This window comes from Coregonus clupeaformis, chromosome 27 (assembly GCF_020615455.1).
Source record: "Coregonus clupeaformis isolate EN_2021a chromosome 27, ASM2061545v1, whole genome shotgun sequence".
Taxonomy (NCBI): Eukaryota; Metazoa; Chordata; class Actinopteri; order Salmoniformes; family Salmonidae; genus Coregonus; species Coregonus clupeaformis.
The window spans coordinates 42,595,427-42,607,830 of record NC_059218.1 but is presented as its reverse complement, the minus strand read 5'-3'; positions in this window follow the sequence as shown (position 1 = coordinate 42,607,830).

Here is a 12,404-nt window from a genome sequence, read left to right as displayed (position 1 = left end):
TGTTTGAACTTGTTATCTGTATGAAAGACACCTGTCCACAACCTCAAACAGTCACACTCCAAACTCCACTATGGCCAAGACCAAAGAGCTGTCAAAGGACACCAGAAACAAAATTGTAGACCTGCACCAGGCTGGGAAGACTGAATCTGCAATAGGTAAGCAGCTTGGTTTGAAGAAATCAACTTTGGGAGCAATTATTAGGAAATGGAAGACATACAAGACCACTGATAATCTCCCTCGATCTGGGGCTCCACGCAAGATCTCACCCCGTGGGGTCAAAATGATCACAAGAATGGTGAGCAAAAATCCCAGAACCACACGGGGGGACCTAGTGAATGACCTGCAGATACCTGGGACCAAAGTAACAAAGCCTACCATCAGTAACACACTACGCCGCCAGGGACTCAAATCCTGCAGTGCGGACGTGTCCCCCTGCTTAAGCCAGTACATGTCCAGGCCCGTCTGAAGTTTGCTAGAGTGCATTTGGATGATCCAGAAGAGGATTGGGAGAATGTCATATGGTCAGATGAAACCAAAATATAACTTTTTGGTAAAAACTCAACTCGTCGTGTTTGGAGGACAAAGAATGCTGAGTTGCATCCGAAGAACACCATACCTACTGTGAAGCATGGGGGTGGAAACATCATGCTTTGGGGCTGTTTTTCTCCAAAGGGACCAGGACGACTGATCCGTGTAAAGGAAAGAATGAATGGGGCCATGTATCGTGAGATTTTGAGTGAAAACCTCCTTCCATCAGCAAGGGCATTGAAGATGAAACGTGGCTGGGTCTTTCAGCATAACAATGATCCCAAACACACCGCCCGGGCAACGAAGGAGTGGCTTCGTAAGAAGCATTTCAAGGTCCTGGAGTGGCCTAGTCAGTCTCCAGATCTCAACCCTATAGAAAATCTTTGGAGGGAGTTGAAAGTCCGTGTTGCCCAGCGACAGCCCCAAAACATCACTGCTCTAGAAGAGATCTGCATGGAGGAATGGGCCAAAATACCAGCAACAGTGTGTGAAAACCTTGTGAAGACTTACAGAAAACGTTTGACCTGTGTCATTGCCAACAAAGGGTATATAACAAAATATTGAGAAACTTTTGTTATTGACCAAATACTTATTTTCCACCATAATTTGCAAGTAAATTCATTAAAAATCCTACAATGTGATTTTCTTGATTTATTTTTCTCATTTTGTCTGTCATAGTTGACGTGTACCTATGATGAAAATTACAGGCCTCTCTCATCTTTTTAAGTGGGAGAACTTGCACAATTGGTGGCTGACTAAATACTTTTTTCCCCCACTGTATACACTACTGTTCAAAAGTTTGGAGTCACTTAGGAATTTCCTTGTTTTCAAAAGAAAAGCAATTTTTCTGTCCATTAAAATAACATCAAATTGATCAGAAATACAGTGTAGACATTGTTAATGTTGTAAATGGCTATTGTAGCTGGAAACGGCTGATTTTTAATGGAATATCTACATAGGCGTACAGAGGCCCATTATCAGCAACCATCAGTCCTGTGTTCCAATGGCACGTTGTGTTTGCTAATCCAAGTTTATCATTTTAAAAGGCTAATTGATCATTAGAAAACCCTTTTGCAATTATGCTAGCACAGCTGAAAACTGTTGTGCTGATTAAAGAAGCAATAAAACTGGCCTTCTTGAGACTAGTTGAGTATCTGGAGCATCAGCAATTGTGGGTTCGATTACAGGCTCAAAATGGCCAGAAACAAATAACTTTCTTCTGAAACTTGTCAGTCTATTCTTGTTCTGAGAAATGAAGGCTATTCCATGCAAGAAATTGCCAAGAAACTGAAGATCTCGTACAACGCTGTGTACTACTCCCTTCACAGAACAGCACAAACTGTCTCTAACCAGAATAGAAAGAGGAGTGGGAGGCCCCGGTGCACAACTGAGCAAGAGGACAAATAATTCAAATGTTCTACTCTTTCCTTTATTACTAATAAGGATAGACCAAATGGTGCAGTTTTATGCAATCTTAATATTAATATTTTTGAACATACGTTGATTTTTCAGAAATGGTGCACGCAGATACTGTATTTGGTCTTACATTTACGCAACGGTTATGAATGAGGCACCTGTCAGCAGAACGTTTAAATTCAACAATGTTTTATATTTTAAAAAATCAACGTGTGGTCAAAAATATTGAGATTTATAAACTTGCCGTACATACACGTTTCCTGTTATAAAACGGCGAACGAGCATTATAACTCCGCCTGAAAAACACCCGCCATTCACCTTCTATGGTGACATTAACGTCCTTATTTGCTGTACACTTTGGAAGTATTGGAATTAGGCCAAGGCAGTATTTCTAAAGGAAATAGCAAATGGCGTTTTTTGGTCAAATGTCTTTGGAGGTGTTGGCAGAATGTTCTCTTTTGCAGTGACATTTGCTGTATCCGACCGTTTCTGAATTGTTGTGGACCTGTAAACAGATCATAATGTTGCACTGCCTGCGAATTTCTGAAAACATTGTCTACTCGGAAAGCAGTGATAACTACAGGAGGGCTATACTTACAGTGGTAGCCTACACACTTCAAATGCAATACATCAACTGTCGGTTCACCCGTTAAATTCTACTGTATGTTATCGACCGCGCTCCCTGTTGGATGGATATAGGCTAGGCTAGAGAAACAACTAGAACTGATAATAGCCTATCTAATAGGCCCAATCAAATGACACTGTTGAATGGCTACTGACATGAACTCGTCATGGCCCGAAAAGGTTATGATATCGGCCTGTGTATGATGTTTATAAAGGAAATATTGTCTACTCGGGAAATTTGACATTGCTGTATTCAGACGTAGCCTACAAAACGTCAATGGAAAAAGGTGAACCGTCTGTTCTACCGTTTAAACTGTGGATCGCATAGAGGAAAATACTTCGAGTTGATCTATTTACAGCCGAGAAGTAGATCCAGTGAAATGAAATGGGACGTAGCCTATGCTAACTTGCTGTAGGCCTATAGGCTATTTCTCGAGTATGAAACCATCACAGTCAGAAAAGGTGAGTCATTTATCCTTCAATGATCATGGAAATTAAATAAATAATAGGAAATAGATTTCTAATTATTTTAGAATGCAAAGATAAAATAAATAGATTTACGCTCTTCTCACTAAACACAAATGATTGCATCTTCTATATATATATATATTTTATTTTTTTCTGAATAAGAGTGTCATCATATATTCCTGCACAAGGCTATGATAGGATACTGTTGCCTTCTGGGAAATGCAATACTTCAACCACTAGAAACTGTGCGTACACATGGTTTAAAGTTTGCGGGGAGGAAAGCACATACTCACGTCAAGTTCAGTTTGTATGAATTCCAACTTTAGCGTGAAAACTGGTGCACATTTCGGGGGTCTATTTTGTATGTATGTAACTGGCCTTGACGACATGAGGACACTGAAGACTATGGAGATACCGACTGGTTGTTAGTAAACACTTTCCCATGAGGTATTACTGCCACCTGGTGGTCAATCTGAGGTACTTAACCTCATCCATACAGACTTCCAACCAGATAAGAGACTGTATTACAGTTTCTCAATTGCATACAAGCGTTGTTTGGAACAATGTTGTCATTTTTTTCTCTCGAAACGGTGTTCACAAGACACAACTATGTGGCAGTTTGCAAAACAGTAAATGTGTTTTTTTTTTTATGTAGCTGCCTTCTCAAAACAAATACGTTCAGCAAAACTAAATGATACCATCAAAACAGCAAATGCATTCTTTAAAACACGACCGTCTGCAAAAAAGATTAACACGAACATACAGCTGACAAAACAGAAAGTTAGTCTGTCTTAAAAAAAAAAAAATCAAAGTAGATCAATAGATTGTCTTTGCAGTCACTAAATCATTGATGATCAAATTTTGGAAATACAATTATCAAAAGGTGCAGAAATATGGGTAAATCCTGTGGGCTGGTCTGCATATTTCACCAAACAATTTCATATAAATAATTCCTGATCCAAAAGAAAAGGGAAAACATCCACATTGTGTTCAGGATTCATTCATCGGTATCATCACTATCCAATTCCATGTATTCAATGAAAAGGCTGGTCTGCTTTTCACCACACCCGTCGCTATGGGCGGGCCATAGGGGGCCGGGCCCGCCCCCAAAAATGCTCAATTCACACCAAAACTAAGCGCTAATGTTGGAGCCGACTTAGGAGTAATCCAAAATTACTTTTAGAAATAGCTCAACTTCATTTTGCGCATCTCTGCAATGATGTAAGAAATCATGGCAATTAGACAGTCCCCGTGTCTAGATCTTTCCCTGTATTCTACTACTGATAAAGCCATTTGATATTTTGTGCATTTGTCGGAAACAGTAAAACACATTGGCAACCTTTTCTCTTATGAAAACAACGTGTTGATATTCATGTCAACAAAACACTTGACACTTTAATTGTTGTATTCATTGATGACATTTTGTATTTAAAGTTTTGCAAAGATATTCAATCCAGGTACAAAAGCAAGAAAATGATCGGACATTCTGGAAATATATTTAAGCATTTGACCTTTGTTGGTTTCCAAAAGGTCTGTTTAACCACAGTTCATTTGCCTTTTGTTGGTTTGCTATAGGTCAGTTTAACCACAGTTCATTTGCCTTTTGTTGGTTTGCTATAGGTCAGTTTAACCACAGTTCATTTGACCATTGTTGGTTTGCTATAGGTCAGTTTAACCACAGTTCATTTGACCATTGTTGGTTTGCTATAGGTCAGTTTAACCACAGTTCATTTGACCATTGTTGGTTTGCTATAGGTCAGTTTAACCACAGTTCATTTGACCATTGTTGGTTTGCTATAGGTCAGTTTAACCACAGTTCATTTGACCATTGTTGGTTTGCAATTCGTACGTTTAACCACAGTTAATTTGACCTTTGTTGGTTTGCAATAGGTCAGTTTAACCACAGTTCATTTGACCATTGTTGGTTTGCTATAGGTCAGTTTAACCACAGTTCATTAGACCTTTGTTGGTTTGCTATAGGTCAGTTTAACCACAGTTCATTTGACCATTGTTGGTTTGCAATAGGTCAGTTTAACCACAGTTCATTTGACCATTGTTGGTTTGCAATTCGTACGTTTAACCACAGTTCATTTGACCATTGTTGGTTTGCAATAGGTCAGTTTAACCACAGTTAATTTGCCTTTTGTTGGTTTGCAATAGGTCAGTTTAACCACAGTTCATTTGCCTTTTGTTGGTTTGCTATAGGTCAGTTTAACCACAGTTCATTTGACCATTGTTGGTTTGCTATAGGTCAGTTTAACCACAGTTCATTTGACCATTGTTGGTTTGCTATAGGTCAGTTTAACCACAGTTCATTTGACCATTGTTGGTTTGCAATAGGTACGTTTAACCACAGTTCATTTGACCTTTGTTGGTTTGCAATAGGTCAGTTTAACCACAGTTCATTTGACCATTGTTGGTTTGCAATAGGTCAGTTTAACCACAGTTCATTTGACCATTGTTGGTTTGCTATAGGTCAGTTTAACCACAGTTCATTTGACCATTGTTGGTTTGCAATAGGTCAGTTTAACCACAGTTCATTTGACCATTGTTGGTTTGCAATAGGTCAGTTTAACCACAGTTCATTTGACCATTGTTGGTTTGCTATAGGTCAGTTTAACCACAGTTCATTTGACCATTGTTGGTTTGCTATAGGTCAGTTTAACCACAGTTCATTAGACCTTTGTTGGTTTGCTATAGGTCAGTTTAACCACAGTTCATTTGACCATTGTTGGTTTGCAATTCGTACGTTTAACCACAGTTCATTTGACCATTGTTGGTTTGCTATAGGTCAGTTTAACCACAGTTCATTTGACCATTGTTGGTTTGCAATAGGTCAGTTTAACCACAGTTCATTTGCCTTTTGTTGGTTTGCTATAGGTCAGTTTAACCACAGTTAATTTGACCATTGTTGGTTTGCTATAGGTCAGTTTAACCACAGTTCATTTGACCATTGTTGGTTTGCTATAGGTCAGTTTAACCACAGTTCATTTGACCATTGTTGGTTTGCAATAGGTCAGTTTAACCACAGTTCATTTGACCATTGTTGGTTTGCTATAGGTCAGTTTAACCACAGTTCATTTGACCATTGTTGGTTTGCAATAGGTCAGTTTAACCACAGTTCATTTGACCATTGTTGGTTTGCTATAGGTCAGTTTAACCACAGTTCATTTGACCATTGTTGGTTTGCTATAGGTCAGTTTAACCACAGTTCATTTGACCATTGTTGGTTTGCTATAGGTCAGTTTAACCACAGTTCATTTGACCATTGTTGGTTTGCTATAGGTCAGTTTAACCACAGTTCATTTGACCATTGTTGGTTTGCTATAGGTCAGTTTAACCACAGTTCATTTGACCATTGTTGGTTTGCTATAGGTCAGTTTAACCACAGTTCATTTGACCATTGTTGGTTTGCTATAGGTCAGTTTAACCACAGTTCATTTGACCATTGTTGGTTTGCTATAGGTCAGTTTAACCACAGTTCATTTGACCATTGTTGGTTTGAAATAGGTACGTTTAACCACAGTTCATTTGACCATTGTTGGTTTGCTATAGGTCAGTTTAACCACAGTTCATTTGACCTTTGTTGGTTTGCTATAGGTCAGTTTAACCACAGTTCATTTGACCATTGTTGGTTTGCTATAGGTCAGTTTAACCACAGTTCATTTGACCATTGTTGGTTTGCTATAGGTCAGTTTAACCACAGTTCATTTGACCATTGTTGGTTTGCTATAGGTCAGTTTAACCACAGTTCATTTGCCTTTTGTTGGTTTGCTATAGGTCAGTTTAACCACAGTTCATTTGCCTTTTGTTGGTTTCCAATAGGTACGTTTAACCACAGTTCATTTGACCATTGTTGGTTTGCTATAGGTCAGTTTAACCACAGTTCATTTGACCATTGTTGGTTTGCAATAGGTCAGTTTAACCACAGTTCATTTGACCATTGTTGGTTTGCTATAGGTCAGTTTAACCACAGTTCATTTGACCATTGTTGGTTTGCAATAGGTCAGTTTAACCACAGTTCAGTTGACCATTGTTGGTTTGCAATAGGTCAGTTTAACCACAGTTCATTTGACCATTGTTGGTTTGCAATAGGTCAGTTTAACCACAGTTCATTTGACCATTGTTGGTTTGCTATAGGTCAGTTTAACCACAGTTAATTTCAATCAATCAATCAATTTTATTTTATATAGCCCTTCTTACATCAGCTAATATCTCGAAGTGCTGTACAGAAACCCAGCCTAAAACCCCAAACAGCTAGTAATGCAGGTGTAGAAGCACGGTGGCTAGGAAAAACTCCCTAGAAAGGCCAAAACCTAGGAAGAAACCTAGAGAGGAACCAGGCTATGAGGGGTGGCCAGTCCTCTTCTGGCTGTGCCGGGTGAAGATTATAACAGAACCATGCCAAGATGTTCAAAAATGTTCATAAGTGACAAGCATGGTCAAATAATAATCAGGAATAAATCTCAGTTGGCTTATCATAGCCGATCATTAAGAGTTGAAAACAGCAGTTCTGGGACAGGTAGGGGTTCCATAACCGCAGGCAGAACAGTTGAAACTGGAATAGCAGCAAGGCCAGGCGGACTGGGGACAGCAAGGAGTCACCACGGCCGGTAGTCCCGACGTATGGTCCTAGGTGCTCAGGTCTCTCAGTTGGCTTTTCATAGCCGATCATTAAGAGTTGAAAACAGCAGGTCTGGGACAGGTAGGGGTTTCGTAACCGCAGGCAGAACAGTTGAAACTGGAATAGCAGCAAGGCCAGGCGGACTGGGGACAGCAAGGTGTCATCATGCCCGGTAGTCCTGACGTATGGTCCTAGGGCTCAGGTTCTCAGAGAGAAAGAGAGAACGAGAGAATTAGAGAGAGCATACTTAAATTCACACAGGACACTGGATAAGACAGGATAATTACTCCAGGTATAACCAACTAACCCCAGCCCCCCGACACATAAACTACTGCAGCATAAATACTGGAGGCTGAGACAGGAGCGGTCCGGAGACACTGTGGCCCCATCCGAAGAAACCCCGGACAGGGCCAAACAGGAAGGATATAACCCCACCCACTCTGCCAAAGCACAGCCCCGCACCACCAGAGGGATATCCTCAACCACCAACTTACAATCCTGAGACAAGGCCGAGTATAGCCCACAGAGGTCTCCACCACAGCACAAACCAAGGGGGGCGCCAACCCAGACAGGAAGATCACGTCAGTAACTCAACCCACTCAAGTGACGCACCCCTCCCAGGGACGGCATGAAAGAGCACCAGCAAGCCAGTGACTCAGCCCCTGCAACAGGGTTAGAGGCAGAGAACCCCAGTGGAGAGGGGAACCGGCCCGGCAGAGACAGCAAGGGCTGTTCGTTGCTCCAGAGCCTTTCCGTTCACCTTCACACTCCTGGGCCAGACTACACTCAATCATATGACCTACTGAAGAGATAAGTCTTCAGTAAAGACTTAAAGGTTGAGACCGAGTCTCGCGTCTCTCACATGGGTAGGCAGACTGTTCCATAAAAATGGAGATCTATAGGAGAAAGCCCTGCCTCCCGCTGTTTGCTTAGAAATTCTAGGGACAATTAGGAGGCCTGCGTCTTGTGACCGTAGCGTACGTATTGGTATGTACGGCAGGACCAACTCGGAAAGATAGGTAGGAGCAAGCCCATGTAACGCTTTATAGGTTAACAGTAAAACCTTGAAATCAGCCCTTGCCTTAACAGGAAGCCAGTGTAGGGAAGCTAGCACTGGAGTAATATGATCAAATTTCTTGGTTCTAGTCAGGATGCTAGCAGCCGTATTTAGCACTAACTGAAGTTTATTTAGTGCTTTATCCGGGTAGCCGGAAAATAGAGCATTGCAGTAGTCTAACCTAGAAGTAACAAATGCATGGATTAATTTTTCTGCATCATTTTTGGACAGAAAATTTCTGATTTTTGCAATGTTACGTAGATGGAAAAAAGCTGTCCTTGAAACAGTCTTGATATGTTCGTCAAAAGAGAGATCAGGGTCAAGAGTAACGCTGAGGTCCTTCACAGTTTTATTTGAGACGACTTTACAACCATCAAGATGAATTGTCAGATTTAACAGAAGATCTCTTTGTTTCTTGGGACCTAGAACAAGCATCTCTGTTTTGTCCGAGTTTAAAAGTAAAAAGTTTTCAGCCATCCACTTCCTTATGTCTGAAACACAGGCTTCTAGCGAGGGCAATTTTGGGGCTTCACCATGTTTCATTGAAATGTACAGCTGTGTGTCATCCGCATAGCAGTGAAAGTTAACATTATGTTTTCGAATAACATCCCCAAGAGGTAAAATATATAGTGAAAACAATAGTGGTCCTAAAACGGAACCTTGAGGAACACCGAAATGTACAGTTGATTTGTCGGAGGACAGACCATTCACAGAGACAAACTGATATCTTTCCGACAGGTAAGATCTAAACCAGGCCAGAACTTGTCCGTGTAGACCAATTTGGGTTTCCAGTCTCTCCAAAAGAATGTGGTGATCGATGGTGTCAAAGGCAGCACTAAGGTCTAGTAGCACGAGGACAGATGCAGAGCCTCGGTCTGACGCCATTAAAAGGTCATTTACCACCTTCACAAGTGCAGTCTCAGTGCTATGATGGGGTCTAAAACCAGACTGAAGCATTTCGTACACATTGTTTGTCTTCAGAAAGGCAGTGAGTTGCTGCGCAACAGCTTTTTCTAAAATTTTTGAGAGGAATGGAAGATTCGATATAGGCCGATAGTTTTTTATATTTTCCGGGTCAAGGTTTGGCTTTTTCAAGAGAGGCTTTATCACTGCCACTTTTAGTGAGTTTGGTACACATCCGGTGGATAGAGAGCTGTTTATTATGTTCAACATAGGAGGGCCAAGCACAGGAAGCAGCTCCTTCAGCAGTTTAGTAGGAATAGGATCCAGTATGCAGCTTGAAGGTTTAGAGGCCATGATTATTTTCATCATTGTGTCAAGAGATATAGTACTAAAACACTTAAGTGTCTCTCCCGATCCCAGGCCCTCGCAGAAATCTGTGCAGATCCAGGACAGCTAAGCCCTGGAGGAATACGCAGATTCAAAGAGGAGTCCGTAATTTGCTTTCTAATGGTCATGATCTTTTCCTCAAAGAAGTTCATGAATTTATTACTGCTGAAGTGAAAGCCATCCTCTCTTGGGGAATGCTGCTTTTTAGTTAGCTTTGCAACAGTATCAAAAAGAAATTTTGGATTATTCTTATTTTCCTCGATTAAGTTGGAAAAGTAGGATGATCGAGCAGCAGTGAGGGCTCTTCGGTACTGCACGGTACTGTCTTTCCAAGCTAGTCGGAAGACTTCCAGTTTGGTGTGGCGCCATTTCCGTTCCAATTTCCTGGAAGCTTGCTTCAAAGCTCGGGTATTTTCTGTATACCAGGGAGCTAGTTTCTTATGACAAATGTTTTTCGTTTTTAGGGGTGCAACTGCATCTAGGGTATTGCGCAAGGTTAAATTGAGTTCCTCAGTTAAGTGGTTAACTGATTTTTGTCCTCTGACGTCCTTGGGTAGGCAGAAGGAGTCTGGAAGGGCATCAAGGAATTTTTGTGTTGTCTGAGAATTTATAGCACGACTTTTGATGCTCCTTGGTTGGGGTCTGAGCAGATTATTTGTTGCGATTGCAAACGTAATAAAATGGTGGTCCGATAGTCCAGGATTTTGTGGAAAAACATTAAGATCTACAACATTTATTCCATGGGACAAAACTAGGTCCAGAGTATGACTGTGGCAGTGAGTAGGTCCAGAGACATGTTGGACAAAACCCACTGAGTCGATGATGGCTCCGAAAGACTTTTGGAGTGGGTCTGTGGACTTCTCCATGTGAATATTAAAATCACCAAAAATTAGAATATGATCTGCTATGACTACAAGGTCTGATAGGAATTCAGGAAACTCAGAGAGGAACGCTGTATATGGCCCAGGAGGCCTGTAAACAGTAGCTATAAAAAGTGATTGAGTAGGCTGCATAGATTTCATGACTAGAAGCTCAAAAGATGAAAACGCCATTTTTTTTTGTAAATTGAAATTTGCTATCGTAAATGTTAGCAACACCTCCGCCTTTGCGGGATGCACGGGAATATGGTCACTAGTGTAACCAGGAGGTGAGGCCTCATTTAACACAGCAAATTCATCAGGCTTAAGCCATGTTTCAGTCCAATCACATCAAGATTATGATCAGTGATTAGTTCATTGACTATGACTGCCTTTGAAGTGAGGGATCTAACATTAAGTAACCCTATTTTGAGATGTGAGGTATCACGATCTCTTTCAATAATGGCAGGAATGGAGGAGGTCTTTATCCTAATAAGATTGCTAGGGTGAACACCGCCATGTTTAGTTTTGCCCAACCTAGGTCGAGGCACAGACACAGTCTCAATGGGTATGGCTGAGCTGACTACACTGACTATGCTATTGGCAGACTCCACTAAGCTGGCAGGTTGGCTAACAGCCTGCTGCCTGGCCTGCACCCTATTTCACTGTGGGGCTAGAGGAGATAGAGCCCTATCTATGTTGGTAGATAAGAGGAGAGCACCCCTCCAGCTAGGATGGAGTCCGTCACTCCTCAGCAGGTCAGGCTTGGTCCTGTTTGTGGGTGAGTCCCAGAAAGAGGGCCAATTAACCACAAATGTTATCTTTTGGGAGGGGCAGAAAACAGTTTTCAACCAGCGATTGAGTGCTGAGACTCTGCTGTAGAGCTCGTCACTTCCCCTAACTGGGAGGGGGCCAGAGACAATTACTCGATGCCGACACATCTTTCTAGCTGATTTACAAGCTGAAGCTATGTTGCACTTGGTGACCTCTGACTGTTTCATCCTAACATCGTTGGTGCCGACGTGGATAACAATATCTCTATACTCTCTACACTCGCCAGTTTTAGCTTTAGCCAGCACCATCTTTAGATTAGCCTTAACGTCGGTAGCCCTGCCCCCTGGTAAACAGTGTATGATCGCTGGGTGATTCGTTTTAAGTCTAATACTGCGGGTAATGGAGTCGCCAATGACTAGGGTTTTCAATTTGTCAGAGCTAATGGTGGGAGCCTTCGGCGTCTCAGACCCCGTAACGGGAGGAGTAGAGACAAGAGAAGACTCAGACTCAGACTCCGACTCGCTACATAATGGGGAAAACCGGTTGAAGGTTTCTGTCGGCTGAATGAGCGACACCGGTTGAGCATTCCAACAGTATTTCCCTCCAGAAGCCATGAGAAAGTTGTCCGGCTGCGGGGACTGTGCGGGGGGATTTATACTAACGTTACTGTCTGTACTTACTGGTGGCACAGACGCTGTTTCTTCCTTTCCTACACTGAAATTACCCTTGCCTAACGATTGCGTCTGAAGCTGGGCTTGTAGCACAG